The sequence below is a fragment of the Eupeodes corollae genome, chromosome 1 (assembly GCF_945859685.1).
Source record: "Eupeodes corollae chromosome 1, idEupCoro1.1, whole genome shotgun sequence".
NCBI classification, from domain to species: Eukaryota; Metazoa; Arthropoda; class Insecta; order Diptera; family Syrphidae; genus Eupeodes; species Eupeodes corollae.
In genome coordinates, this window is record NC_079147.1 from 15,806,555 (window position 1) to 15,822,781 (window position 16,227).

Sequence of the window (16,227 nt, forward strand, 5' to 3'; positions counted from 1 at the left end):
AGTGATTTTTTTCAATTTCAATACGTTTTAAAAAAAAAAAAATTAGAATTTTATTAGGTACACACAAATAGCAGTTTTTTTGCCTTACTTTTAATGTCGCTAATCTTTCTGTTAAAGTCTTTCGGTTCAATCACAAAACCAAGTCAACAATATTATTTTTAAATAAATATTTTAATGGTTAACTATTAAACTTTTAAATAAAATGCTTACATTAATAATATCTACTAGAAGCACTGATTGCGATATTTTTCCGTTTTTGGCAACTGAGCTTAAAAAACACAAATTGTCTGCCAAGTTTGTTTGTTTGCTAATCAATATATTGATAAATTACTAACTAAGATGAAGTCTATCAAACATCATTATCAAAATATAAACAAGTTTAATTGTTGGGTAAGCGTGTTAACATCTAACCTTGATTAAATTGTTTTTAATTTTTATTTTTATTTAATAATTATTTTTTTATATACCTAACATTTTTTATTGTTTTATAATAAAAATGCCCTTAAGGGACCTCTTCCTTATCATACAAAAGCTCATCCGACAAAAACAAAACTTAACTTTGAATAAATTCCCAGATGCACTTATCTTATCAAAGATTTTTTATAGTTTGTAACTTGGGGGTAGTCCCGAACTTATATTACATACTTTATCAATATGCGATTTATAAACGTCAATAACAACAATAAAAACTATGCGAAATTGCATAAATTAACTACATCTGGTTGCTATCAGTTGCTATAAACTCTGTTGATGAATAATAATTTAAGTGGTGAGCAAAGTACTTAAATATACCTTTGTTTTTATATACAAAGAATATACTTAACTTATACGAGGTGATAACTACTGTTGTTTTTAAGTTTTGTTAATAGTTTTGATAAGGATAGGTGTATACTTAGATTTTGATTTAAAAGTTATAAAAGTAAAGTTGGCAGTTTTTAATCACTTTGGCTTTGAAACTATGTAAAAAAAAATAAATCATGTATAGTGGTTATTAATGCCTTTTTTTAATTTCGATCAGTGTATTAATGGAATGGTCAAAATGTATGTGGTACCACAATGGACCAACAACTGGCTTAAGCCATTTAAACCAAACCTTACACTGATAGGATGATATTATCTATTATTTAACTTACTTACTTAAAGTAGAGCTACAGCCATGTGTGAACTAGGGCCTTAACCAACAAACTTCTCCATCTCGGTCCCTGGTAAGATGTCTAAAGTTGCTCATTCCAAGTTGGGTGAGATGACTTTTATACTGCTCGTCATCTAAGACTTTCTGGGAACAAGCATCCAACCTAGCCATTTCAAATGTTGCACGTTTATCCTTCTGGATAAGTTTACGTCACTGTACAGCCCGTACAGCTTGTCGTTGAAACTTCTCCTCCACTCAGCTTTTATGCATACAAGACCGTAGATCATGCGAAGAACTTTTCTATCGAAAGAGACCATCCGCTTTCATCCGCTTTTGTCATAGTCTATACTCCTTCACCGTAGGCAGGGCAGAGTTGTTGAAGGTATTATATAACGAATCTTTGGTTGCTTTCCAACTCAATAGCTTTCTTAGCCCAAAGAATCAGCGGTAAGCAAAAGCTATTCTTCATTTGTGCGTTTCTGCGTTTATAGCGGAGCCTAGGTAGACGAAGTCCTTAACTACCTCAATGTTACGTCTGTCGATGGTGACGTTTTGACCGAGACGTCGGTGTTGTAAGTACCATCTGTTATGATGATGGCAGTGTGTACTTTGTTTTGCCCTCAATAACCGTTTAACCCATTTTTGTCGCCTCTGGCTTAATACTCACAAAAGCTCCATTGACATCACGCTGAGTTCTTCCCATAGTGTCAAAGTCGTCAGCATAAGCTACTAATTGGACAGACTTTTGAAAGATTGACCTCTAGTGTTGACGTGAGAGCTTTGCACTATTCTTTCAAGTACGATGTTTGAAAATCGCATGACAGCACATCACCTCGTCTAAATCATTTTTTGACATCGAAAGGTTCTGTTAAGTTGCTTCCAACTTTTATTGAGCAGTGTGAATTCTCCATGGTCATCCAGAACAAACGGACGAGTTTGGCAGGGATGCCAAAACTAGAAATGGCTATATAGAGTTCGTCCATGTAGATGCTGTCATATGAGGCCTTGAAATCGATGAAAAGATGGTGGGTGTCGATTCGGAGTTCTTGGGTTTTTTCCAGGGTCTGCCGTAATGTGAATATTTGATCGACTGTGGACTTTCCTGGTCTAAAACTACACTGTTAAGGACGATGGTCTTTATACGTTCACATATTACGGCAGAGAAGATTTTATAGGCGATGTTAAGTAGACTGATTCCTCTATAGTTGATGCAGCTTAGAGGATCTCCTTTTTTTAGAATCGGACAAACAATACTGTGGTTCCATTCATCAGGCATGCTTTCTTCCGGCCATATCTTACAGATAAGTTGGTGCATGCTCCTAACCAACTTAGCTTCAGGTTCTTTAAAGAGATCGGCATTCAAGCTTTATTAGACTTCAACTTAGATATGGCAATCTTTACTTCGTCTAAGTCGGGAGGACGGGATTGTCGGCTTTCGTCGTCTATGTTGAATGGATCATCCTGCCTTGCAGCGGAATTCGGTTCGTTGTTGCCGTTGTGCAGTCTGCAGAAGTGGTTTTCCATATCGTCATTGACTTCGATTCCACTATGATGTTTTCACTTTCGTGTTTGCAACATTCGGTTAGATGTTAGCTCCTCGGAAAGTTCGGACATCCATGATGCTGGAAGTGTGTCTGGCGTCGATCGCAATATGGTCAATCTGGTTGACAGTAGATTGATCTGGAGATCTCCAAGTTCTCGTGTAAAACGGCAACGACAGTAAAATCTATGAGCCTGAATCCACTGTCGGAAGTGTTGTGGTTCAGGCTCTTTTTCCCAATTATTCCACCAAAGATATCTTCCCTTCCTAGCTTGGCATTAAAATCGCTCAGGACAGTTTTAATATCGTAGCTAGGACACTGCATGAAAAAAAATTCCATTGAATAACAATGATAGCTACAACAAGCCCTTTATAAATTAAATAAATTAGGTGGCTCAACAGCCCGTAAAAAACCAGGGCCTAGTGACTTACAACTCTCTACGATTCTTGTGTGCGAGTAATGTTATCAGAAATTGAGGGGACCTACAGTTTATATGCCTTATCCGAACGGCTAATTTGAGAAAACACTTTATCATGACAAAAATTACTCTTGAATAAAACTTTAGGTGGCACAGGCAGGGGTCAAACCCAAGACCTCTCGAATGACAGTCCAATGCACTAACCATCATACCACGGGTACTGGCAAGCCCTTAAGTATTGCATTTTTTGACAGCTACACATAAATTCTCTATACCTACTCTTTAAAGTAATTCATAATACAAGCCCTAGTAGCACAGAATTCGATTTATAACAAAAATTTGTTATTTTTGAGTTATATAGGAGTAATCTGCAACATGTATGGTTATAAAACTGTTTTGATCTTGTAAATCGAAAAATATGTGTAACTTTTTGATTTAACACGTTTTTAAACTATTATATTTCAGTTAAAGTTGTTAGTAAAAATATACCAGTTGTTGCTTACTTATTATTAAAAAGTTAGTTAGTCGAAGGTTGTGAAAAAGTTCTACCTGTATTTCTAAGCTTCTGTTTTAATATTTCCGGGCGTAAACGTTGTTACATCTGAAATAAAACATACTCTGGAAACTGTTTTATAACAATATTATAATATATTATTTTTTGTTGTTACAATGAATTAATATTATGTTTAAAACAAATTGCGGCCTTTAAATATTATTTTCAATAAGTTCAGTCAACGATATTATGACCACTTTATAATAAATTAATAACATTACATTTTATTAAAACTCAACTCTTTTTATAAGTGAGGAAATAATTGACATGTTTTGTTTTAACATAAACATTGATGTTTAGTTATTGTTTTAGATTTGAATTTGATATATTGATAATTTCAACTCACGAAAAAATACTTGTTCACAGTAATATTTTTAAAACATCAATACATCAAACTAATCGAGTGTCAATTATTTTGTTTCTGTTGTACAAGTTACACAAATATTTTTATAGTGAAGGTAAAACTTAATCAAGTATGAATGATATAAACGTCATTTGGATATTTATTATTTATTTATTGATAAGTGTTTTTTTACACTCCCGTGATACGTTATGTTCCAACAACGTTACAATTACGTTATTGTTTTTCGTTATGTTGTAATACTGTTGATGACATGTGTTATGGAAAAGGTCTTGTTTAATAATCTCATTTACAATAAGGAAACAGTTCTAAAACATTTTAAAAACCAAACATTAAAGCAGGTAATTTTTGTTCTTAGGGTATTGTATTTAGATTTTTGCAATGTTCAAAATATACATTTTGTAAAATGCCTAATAGAAATATTTAAGACGCCATTACTTAAAATGCGTGCAGTTTAGTAGAGTTGCCGCTGACAAATTAAAAATCGCATGTGGATTTTTTTTGTTGTACTAACTTTGGTATTGAAATATGACATTTGAACGGTTGAAAGGTAAAGAAAAAAGTGTGTTTTGGTGCAAACTGTCTATTTTGTTATAATTTGAGCGCTATTGCTGTGAAGAGTGGAAAAATTAACCCATTAATGGTCACAGTTAAACTAAGCATTGTTTTAGAAAATGTTTTTATTTATTTATCAGGGAGGGTAAAAAATTGTGTTTTCAAATTGCCACACCCAGTTTTGGATATGGCAAAAGCTTACAATTTTATTTTATAAATGAAAATTTTTCTAAATCATTCATTATTTATCACATTTATGTAATAAACTGTAATATGAAATTTATTGCATCTAATTATTATTAGGTATAATTAAAAAAAACTGTACACGTCACTTTAAATTGTGTTCTGATAAGAAATTTCAATGAAAAATTATGAAAACACCACAGATTATAGCAAACATTTTGTATTGTATATACTCGTATGTTTGCTGCACTTTCAACTGCTTAAAACTGGGTTAAAAATTGCATGTAGATTTTCTTCATGTGCAATTTTTTGCTGCACCAACTTTGGTAATGAAATGTCACATTTTCCTACACAAAATTATATTTATATAAATACCAAAATAATTCTTCGGCAACTCTGTTCGCTTTAAAAGCATGATTATTTTGCTTTTTACTTTTTTATTTAGTTACAACCATATCGAAGCAACAAAAAAAGTTTGCTTAAAAAACAATGCGATAAAAAATAATTACAAATTATTATATCTATGTTATATTCATATTGCAAACATTTTTTAATTCAGTTCTATAACTGATAAGTTATAAATGAAGCAACAAAGTTATTTCTATGTTTTCTGTAACATGCACCATTTTGAATGGTATATTTTTTTATTTTAATAATTTAGTTATTTGGATGAAATATAGAAATTTGTTTTCGAAGCTATTCTATACCCTAATATACAGGGTATGAGCCAAAAACGTAATGTTTTGAGATTTTGTACGCAAGTCTATTATTTTTTCATGATTTAACTCTTGTGCAGAAAACAAAATATAATACAATTTATAAATTATTCTCCTATTTTTTTGTATTTGGGTGGCGCATAAGTTTTTCCGAGGTAGAATACCCATATTTTAGATAAAAATGATATTTGTTTGTGATTTTGATTTCAAAAACAACTAAAAACAGTAAAATTAAGTACTACAAAAGTAAAAGGTTAATTTAAGAATTCTATCTGCCTGAAACATTTTTTCAAACATCATTATAAATACAAATAATAAGATTTCAATAATAAAACTTAATTAAAACATTCAAAATATTTTGGGAAACAAATTTTTAGTATTAAATACAACGCCAACATAAACATGAACTGACAGTTAGTTTCTAGAACATAAATTAAATTCTACAATAACTTAAGAATTGTTTCAATAATGTAAATGACACAAACAAGACCAGTATATAAGCTTACAAAAACATTTATATAACTTATGCTTGAGTTTGCATGACATAAGTAGAACACATTACCTTAGTTATAATTCAGTTTTAATAGTATTGTAAATGACATCATTTAATTAAAAATACAAAGCAAAAACTGAAATATAACATATAAAAACCTTAATGCAACCGAAATAAAATCAACTTGTTTTAACTCAAGTGGGTTTTCGCGGCTAATTCGGTTACAACATTGTCGTACAAACTCTATGTAAAACACATTCGCAATAACTTGGCTGTTATATTGTAGTTATATAAATCAAAATAAAAGCCATTTGTGCTACTAGGGAGGTAACACAAGAACCAGAATAAGTTCCTTTCTAATTGTTTTTTTTCAACCAAACTTTGCCCTACTTGTTTTGTTTTCTATTTCAGTCATATTGGATCTTTTCAAAATAAGAAAGAAAACATCAACAAAAAATAAAAATCAAGGATCACTTTGTTTACTTCTATCCGTTTATTATCAATAAATTGTTTTCCCATTGTACTTAGGCGCCTCCCAATTGAGGTCAATGAAGCAAGTCTACCATCAAATACACCCCCCTGTGAGAGATATTGAAAGACATGAGTCTTTCCTTTTTACACTTTGCCTTCAATCCCCAGACATCAGTAAACAACAAAATACAAATTTATAAAATATGTATAAATGTCCAAAGGAAAAGGAGATAATTAATTAAATTTGATTGACGACACCACACGGTGTGTATAACACCTTATCTTCTTACATATAAGCTAAAATTTATTTATATAAAGTTTTGCTCAAAAATAACTTCTTCATCGGCGTAAATTTCAATCAAAACAAACGCATCGTTTGCGGTTCTCGCTCTTTACGCGAGTGTGTTATGGCCGGGTTCGAATTTGTTTATTTTGTTGAGTCTTCAATAATTCCGAATGACAGTCTCGTTGTCTGCGAAGAATATTGTTTTCTTTTCGTTATGATTACATATCAATTTGTTATTGTTAATTAAAGTAATGATTAATTTAATACAACTCAAAAACGAAATAACAAGCAGTCTAAAAGCTGATGAATAAGAAGAGGCTAAATTTGCAAAACAAATCATTATGATCAATGCTGGAAAATTAAATACGACTGATTCTTTTATTTTTGCACAGAACCTCATAAACTATGAAATTTAAAAGAGTGGTTGAGGATGATAATCTGTCAAGTTTATAAACTAACCAAAGATATACACAAGTCCAAATGATAACGAATTTTCTATGATGTGCCAAAAGTTGTGACATTTTTGGAAATTTGTTAAGAAAAACGTACGCTGCACTGCTGTTGTTGCAAATTCGATAGATAAAGCCAACTTGTAAATCGACGCCTTTAAAATATCATATATGACTGCTTATGAACTTGAGCGCTAAACGAATGTATGGGGTTAATCTTTTTTAACTCACGTTGCAGTACGTTGTACTGTCATACCTGAGGTCTTGGATTCAATCCCTACCTGAGCCTTCTAAAGTTTTTTTTCAACGTTCAAATTGAACAATTCTTTCAGAGCCGTTTGGATTCGAAATAAAATCGTAGGTACTATCCATCCCTGAAATTCTTCGCACACGGGAACGGTAGAAAGCTCTATGTTGAGGTTCCCTTCGAGTTGTTATTTATTTATTAAAATAAAAATACTGGTTTAAGAAGTATCACTGCTATTATTGTTTTGAAGAGGCATTCTTTTACGTTTGCAAGCCCACCGCGTAAGCATTTCCATGTACCTCAGAATTTTTCCCTACGAAATCCCTTCTTTAAATGTCCCGATAATGCTGAATATCTTGCAGAACGCCAACAGGCTATATTTTATAGAAAAAGGCTTTAAGAACTTAATGGTTTACATTATTGTGGAGAAAGCAAAATTTTTGCATTTTGTATTTCAGAAGTGTTCGATAGATTTTTGCATCAAATTGTGTCATCGAAAATGCGTGCATTTAGCTTCGATAAATTTGTTCTTCATTGGTTCAAAATAACCTTTCCGGCCACCCAAGCTCGTTAAATAATGCAACAACCTATTTCAGTTTTTTATGATTTCAATATAATTATTGTTTTGAATTCACCTAGGAATTGGGTGTTCAAATCACGCATCATTTGACATTAAAAATATTGCGATCATTTTTTCTCCAATCATATGACTACAATCAATTGATTGCAATCACTTCTTCTTTTCATTTATTAGAAGTCTTGGCATTCTTTTGAAGTGTTTGCATTCCTTTGAAGTCCTTAACTTAACTTGAAGTCTTTACTTTTTGTGTATTTTGAACTCACAATTTCACTAAACAGTTTTTGAAATTTTGATTTTTATTTCTTGATGTCTGACATTTTGCGTAGTGAATTTTCACTTAATAGTGCAAAAGAATGCAAAGACTTTAAGTGAATACAAAAATACTTCAAGTCAATGCAAAGTATGCATAAAGCCTTAAATAAATGAAATCAATTGAAGGCAGTTTAGGGCCACTTTTTAGGTATAATCAATTAATTTCTGATGGTTGCATTCTTAAAAGCTTGCATTCTTTTACACCACCGGGCCACCTATTTCAGTTGATATTGGGCGGTTCTTAACCCACACAAAAAAAGAGGCTGGAATGCGACCCACACTGATAACTTCCCATCCCATCTGTCTTGCTTAAAAGTTTGTAGGGTTCGGTTAAAAAAGTTGTTAGTTGAATTATTCTTAAAAATTTTTAAGTTAACAACAATATTTTCCATACAAAGAAATATTTTAGTTTGAAAATCTAGTTTTGTTAAATAGATTTTTAGTTGAAAACAATTTTTTACCAATTTTTTAGTAGCATTTCTAAAATGTTAACAAACTGGATAAATGAAATTAATTTAAGGATATCAAGAACCGATCATAAATTTTTACCAAATTTGCGTATTTTTTTGTACATTTTATTTTTTTATCAAAAAACGGACTGTTGGAAACAAAAACTACTAAATGTCGAAAACAATATTTCCTGTGAAATAAAAAAAGTTGGAAGACAATATTTTCAATTTTCGAAAAGCTATTTGAGTCGAAAGTAAATTTTAAGTTTTATTATTGTTTTTTGGTAGGTTTTTATTTTTTGTAAAAACAACTGTCAATTTGATTTTTCTCAAAATTGTACTGAATGATGACTACAATATTTTTTTTTAAGTTAAACGTAGTTTAAAGCGAATAAGTATCTCAAAGTTTTGGAAAGATATTTGAGTCGAAAATGTTTAACAAACTTACTAATTTTGTTTAGGTTTGTATAAAAAAAAACTGTAAATTTGATTTTTCTCAACATATTTTCCGAATGTTGAAAACAATATTTCTCATAAGATAAAAAAGTTCAAAGCCATAATCAAAAGTTTTTAAAAAGATATTTGAGTCGAAATTTAATTTTTACCAACTTTGAGTAATGTTTTTTTTAGGTTTTTATTTTTTATAAAAAATCTGTCAATTAGATTTTTATCAAAATGTTGTTGAAAACGTTATTTTTCGTTACAAACAATTGTTTTGAAGAGGACATAATTTTTTATTCGTAAAATTTTGGAGGTGACAAATTTGTTTTCTTCAGGTTTTTTTGATTTATAAAAAAACGTTAATTGGATTTTTTTCCAAAAATATACTGGTTTGGTATCACGTTGCAATATATAATATTAAATTAAATTCGAGTCTCTAGCACCAAAATTGTCACCTTTTTTTAAACTGCTATGGTAAAAAAACCACCAACGCAACTTTCTTGAGAAGCCCCTTCTGCATCTTTCTTCATTTTTATCTGCATAACAAAATATATTTGAAGTCGATATCTCTTCTAGTTCTTGAGCTATGGACGATGAAAACAACGTCGCGCACGTACGAACGTAAGAACACACTCACGAACAGACATCTTTCTAAAAATCTTTTATTTCAAATCTATTAACCTGTAACGTCCAGAAATGTCAAAATTTTTTAATTTGACAAAACTGAAACTGAAAAATTACAATGACCAAAACAAAAGTTTTCAAGGGAGTCCTGATTTTCACCTTTAAAGTTACAATGTTTTCCTGTCGTCCTTCTTAATCAGAATGTTTAAGATAAGCGAGAAATGATAATGTTAAAAGTCACGGAGGGTCACAAAAACTCTAAATACCTACTCTTCTCTTTAACCTCGGTGAGGTAAAGAAAATTTTAGTGGAATTAACCCATTTTATCGAGCTACCTATTTTGATCACATCTTTTAATCATTTAATTTTGGAGGTAGTACCTTGGATACTAAAATTTGTCGATGTAGAAAGTCCATGAAAGGTTAGAAATTAGGAGTTTCAATTTTGCAACCAGTCCACTTTTGTTACCGGTCAGAGCTTTGGCACTATCGCTACCACATTTTATTCTATCCAATTCGTAGTCGCTAGAGCTTTCTAAGAACATGTCGTAGAAACACTTGCCTGAACTGTCATTAAAAAAAGCTTTACAAAATATATTATCTTCTTCAATGTTTTCATCTGCTTGAAACCGACAAATACAAAAAACTAGGCACTTGACTAAACTGTACTTTTCTTTTATTTTTCAACTTTAATTGTTTCCGAATGTCAACGCTTTCTTTTTTCGATTTTGCTGTCAGAAAGTAGAATGCTTTTTAGCTTATCTGCCTCCTGTTTTCCGAAAGTGGTTTCAACCATATCCAGGGCCGCAGGCATTTAGCCTTCGATCTTCGTCAATTGTATAAGGTTTCCCCGGCTTGGCGACTCAGTTTGAAACGTGATAGCTTGTCAACGAGGCTTTCTCTCTGGCACACGATAACCATACCAAATATTCGCCAGATAAAACTTCACAACAAATTACTCATTGAGGCTTAACACTGTGAAATCATACTTAAGATATTTTTCACCGTAAAGCCTTTTTTTCTAATTTTTCGTTGCTTGCACTTGCACCGGAAGTGCAAAGTCTTTTTAGAAATTTGTGATTTGCATTTAAGAATTAAGGAAATTAATATTTCTGCAATGTCTGTTGTAATTCCCCACAGTGTCCTAAATTGTAGGAATGCTTAATAGTTGGGCCCAATTTTGACATTCGCTCTTGGCTGTACTACGCGAATTCGGAAAAAAAACAAAAGCTTCATAATGACCGGGAATATGGCTTTCGTATCAATAGGCCCACTGGTGATCTCATGGTTTAGCTCACCTAAAAGTGAATATAAAACTTTTCATCGTTTTGGAGAGATTAAGTTTGACATCAAGCTCTTTTATAGAAATTTCGGATTTCAATTTCAATTCAAAAAGTAATGGACGGGTTCAAATCTTATATCCACACAATATAAACACTAGTGTGCCCTAGGGCTTCGTTTTGTTTCCGACACTCTTTCTTATTTTTATAAATAGTCTTTTGTCTAAGACTTCTAACTCACAAAATTTTTTCGCTAATGCAAGTACCCTCAGCTTTTCATATTCGTTTTGAGATCCCCATACTTGTTTTTCGGTTTTTGACTACCACGGAAGCGTATGATAAGCTCATTTAATTCTGGTCTTGACAGCATTGTCCAATGGGGAATCTAAAATTTAATGCTGAGAAAATGATTTGGTTATTTTCGCAAAAGCGTAACCCTCCTTCGATACCACTATTTATGGGTAATACTTGTATAGAGAAGGCTCCACAGCTTTGAGTTCTAGGTCTCTTGTGGAGTGAGCTCATATATGAAATCGAAAAAAAACGCTGCTAAGTATTTAGAATTTCTCCGACGATGGAAAAACGTTTTTACTCCTTCTGATCTGGTTATAATTTATAAAGTCTATATTCGTCCTATAACTTGAGTACTCTCATGGACGGAAATTAAAAAAAAATGATAGGTGATCAATTTATTCTTTCCATCAGAAAATATTAAACTTTTATTAATCGAATTTTCGTTAGTTCAGCATTGATTTAAAACTTTCATTGAAACTTTAAGAGAAAGTGGGAGTTCAAGTAGTGAGTTTTATTTTCATTATCCTTTGAGATACTAATTGACTTCAAACTCTTCACAATTTTTATATTTTTTTTTCCAAAAAATATAGAGCGATTTGCTTTCCCATATAATGTAACAATATACTAACGCTAAACCATATAGAATAATCCTTATCATTGAAACCGTTTATAAGCTGTCAAAAATTGTTTTCGTAAACTCAATCTCTACTCAGTCTGACTCTGAGAATATAAATTCTATCTTTATATTTGTTTAATAATTATTATTATTAAATTAGACACGTCCCATTTAATATTTCTTTTTTGTTTTATTTTACAAATAAAATGAGAAACGCCTCGATCTGATTCTGATTTCTATATGAAAGTATCTCTGATTGATGGGGCGCTAACTAGTCGGACGGCAATTGTAGCCGAATGAGGACACAAATATATTATGTTCTTGAAACGATCTCAAAACACAAAACAAACAAGAGACATTATAAAATTAAATCACATTTCGAAAAGTTCGAAAATGTAAAAAACGGGTAGTTCTGTCGAAAGATCGTTCTTTAGCTGTCAGAAAGTGCTGTGAATAAGAACACAAAACGAAAACAATCAATATTTTTCAAAAACAAATCTTTATAAAGTTTTTCAAAAAATTATAATATCTCTACTCTGTAATTAATCTGTGATTTGTGTACCTAAAAAAACAATATATACATATTTTTTTTTAAATATCTTAAAACTAATTAAATTCGACTGATAGCTTTAAATTTTGTACATCTCTTCGGAGTCGATAAACCTTTAGGTAAGTTGTGATGGTTGGATGTTAAATCATTATTGTCATTAAAATACCTACCTAATCAATAATCATATTATAAATCCTTTGATAATATAACATTGTCGCTCAACGCCATATTGCTTCCGCCACCGACCAACCGTCTGGTTTAATGCGCTTTGTTTATAATATGGGAAAGGACATTATGAAAATTCCTTAAGGACAATTTCCAATGCATTGCCATACCTAATTTAAATAAACTAACTTACTTACTTAATTAACTTTGTTTTAATTCTTTTGAAACTTTGTTTAAGTTTTAAGTGTTCATCATTCATGTAGACTTTTAAGGATTTCCTTATATATTAATAAAATTAATTTACCTAAGGTTGCTTTTAATCAAAAATAAAAAAAATTGTTGTGATGACCTTTGAGGTCAAACTCAATCGATCTGAATGTAATATGATATACATTTAATCTTAATGTATATGAATGTGTGGTGTATATAAAAATAAAATGAATGCTATTGTTTACTTACTTTAAATGAAGTAAACAAGTTAATCACCTTAAAATTAGATTGACAGCGAAAAAACTTCCGCTCTTCAACAAGAAAAAAACTCACTTCAATAAGCTGATCCACTTTTTAAAAAACAATAAAGGTGACTTTCGATCAAAGTGATTTTTTAATACATCAATATAAAATAATATAAAGGGTGGTTAAATATTAAGGACCGATGTTAATTTTGAATAAAACACAAATTATTCAGAAATGATTGTAATTTCTTTTTGTAATGATAATATTAGTATTGTAAAATATTGGTGAAATGGCCTCAGTGAACTTAGCGGTACAACTCCTTCCGGTGTACTAAATTTTCGATGACCCTGAAGTATAATTGATTTACATGCCGTTAATGTGTCTGATCATCTTATCCTTTAGCTCTTGAATTATTGCTGCCTTATATACGTTCACCTTTGCTTTCAAATAATCCTTAAAAAAGAAGCCTAACGGTGGAGGAAGATCACATGATTTTGGTGGACAATTGACATCGCCACCGTGTAAAATCACACGGCCCTTAAATTTATTACGCAAAAGAGCTATTGTTTTGTTTAATGTGTGGCAAATAGCAACATCCTTTTGAAAAAAATATTTCGTCCAGATCCATATCTTCCAATTCAGGCCATAAAAATTCGCTTTTGACTCAAGATAGCGAACACGTTTCACAGTAACTGCCTAACCGGCATCATTTTGGAAAAATACGGCCGGATGACCGCCACCGCATAAGCCGCACTTAGCAGTCGCTCTTTGTGGGTGCATTGGTTTTTTTGACAATCTAAGGCAGACCAATTCAACGTTATTGTAATTAGCTATAAAATATTTATATAACTCAAAATGAATAGTTTATCTTAAAAATATATGTGTTTTAACATTAAAAGCGTTTGATGCAAATCAATTGAGTTTTTTTACTTTTACGTAAATATTACGTAGATGTAGGTTTTGTTTCTGAAACTTGGTCAAGCTTTAAGGATGAGTTATCAAATGAGGATTATTATTTTTATCGTCTATATAGAGATGAGAGTATAGGTGGTGATGTTGCCATCAAAGTTAAAAAACAAATTGTTGATACTCAAATTATACAAAATGTTGGTATTGAAGTACCTTTTACCAACGGATCTACTTATTTTCCAGGTAGAATTGCAACACCTCACCTTATGACCCTTCAAATAATCGATCCTATCCCTCGAGTTTAGATCTTTTTTTTACCAATATGTCAGGGATTTTAAGTCGACTTATGGTTATAAATGAATTAAGTTCGGATCCCTACCCTGCAGCTCTAATTAATAAAGTTTTCGACTTTAAAAATGCAAATTTGCGAAGATAATAAGGACTAGATGGATAAGAACTAGCTATATTAACCTGCTCTCGGAAGTAAAAATGCTCAATACCTTGATTAAAGATTCTATAATTACTTTTAAAGTAATTACAAGATTTAAAAGATTCTAGTAATCTTCTGGAATATTGTGAAAGTAATTTTAAGTAATTTAGTGTATTCCCGCTTTAAAAGTTGGTAATTCGATAAGTTCGTAGTACCCGTGGCATGATGGTTAGTGCGTTGGACTGTCATGCAAGGGGTCTTTGGTTCAATCCCTGCCTGTGCCACCTTAATTTAAAAAAAAAATTGCGCGGGTACTGCCTCTTGCGAGGAACTGACAAATCCTTCAAGAGTAAATCTTGTCATGAAAAAGTGCTTTCTCAAAATTAGCCGTTCGGATTCGGCCTAAAATTTTAGGTCCCTTCCATTCCTGACAACTGTACTCGCACACAGGAATGGTTGAGAGTTGTAAGGTCACTAGACCGTGGTTCACAACGGACTGTTGCGCCACCCAATTTATTTATTTTTATTTTAATTCGATAAGTTCCAAAAAAACAAAAACTTAAACGAATACTTTCCATGCAAACTATTTGGTGTCTAGAATCTGCAACGAAATAAGTTCAGTTTAGTTCAAGTGAAGCAAATAATAGTGTTGTTTTGTATAAATGACATACAAACTATGTTGTCAACTCTTAAAACTCAAAAGTCAATAGGATTTGACAATCTCAGAAAAATATTCTAAAATCTGGCATAGCATTTTTAGCAGGGTTGTTTAATTGTTGTTTCGAACGACGATATTTCCCATCACAATGGAAAACTGCAAAAATTATACCCATCTTAAGGGCAGGTTAAGAACCAAGCAATTCACTTATCACTTTATGCCAATTAGTATCCTTAGTTCACAAAGCATATACATTGAAAAAATTATTAAAATGAAATATATTATCTCATTATCTCAAAACAGCTTTTTACCTCCGGAACAATTTGGGTTCAGAGCTTTTCACAGTACAATTCATCAAGTTCACAGAATATAGAAAGGTGTTAATAGTAGTTTAGCGATAGGAGACGTACATGAATGGTCCTACTAGACATTAAAAAGGTATTTGATACTTTTTGGAATAATGGTCGTATATACACAAAAAACTAATATTGATCTTTCCAATGTATATATCTTATTAATGTTAATAAAGTCTTTTCTTTGTTCAAGGAAATTAAAAGTTTTTGTGAACATAGTTTGTCCGAAATGTGTAATATTGAATCTTGTGTTCCTCAAGGATCGGTTCTTGGTCCGATCTTATACTTTTGATTTAAATACAATACAATACAAAAGTACTTCAATGATTGAAAGATAACATTAAATACTTCTAGTTACAGGCATGCCTCTTACCAAGCAACAATCTACAAATTGGTGGTTCTATTGTTAATTGGGAAAGAAGTGCTAAATCGAGGAATTCATCTTGATGAAAAATTTCCAACAAATAATTAAAAAAAAATTTACTTTTAAATTATTACGTCCATTCATAAATCGACGGTTCGAACTAAGCCCCAAAAACAAAATGAATATTTTCGAATCTTAAATTCGGCAATTGTGCTTATTGACGTATCCACTGAGGTGAAAATGTACCTCATTACTGAAGATTATTTTTTCGATAATTAAGCAATATTTGCTACAGTATAAGCTGTACGAGAATGCACTAGTGTTTTCGCATCTGCTACAGAC

General features: G+C 31.5%; 1 protein-coding gene across 2 annotated transcripts in view; it reads left to right on the forward strand.

The window, feature by feature from the left end:
• Positions 1-16,227, forward strand: part of LOC129942558 (neuropeptide CCHamide-2) — a 52,959-nt gene that overhangs the window by 13,231 nt on the left and 23,501 nt on the right. The window contains exon 1 of one of the 2 annotated variants that reach the window (XM_056051554.1): positions 12,268-12,669. The exons of the other annotated variant lie outside the window; for it this stretch is intronic. The gene's annotated coding sequence lies outside the window, so the exon portion shown is untranslated. Of the gene's footprint in view, positions 1-12,267; positions 12,670-16,227 lie in introns of those variants that run through there. 2 annotated transcript variants of the gene reach the window in all.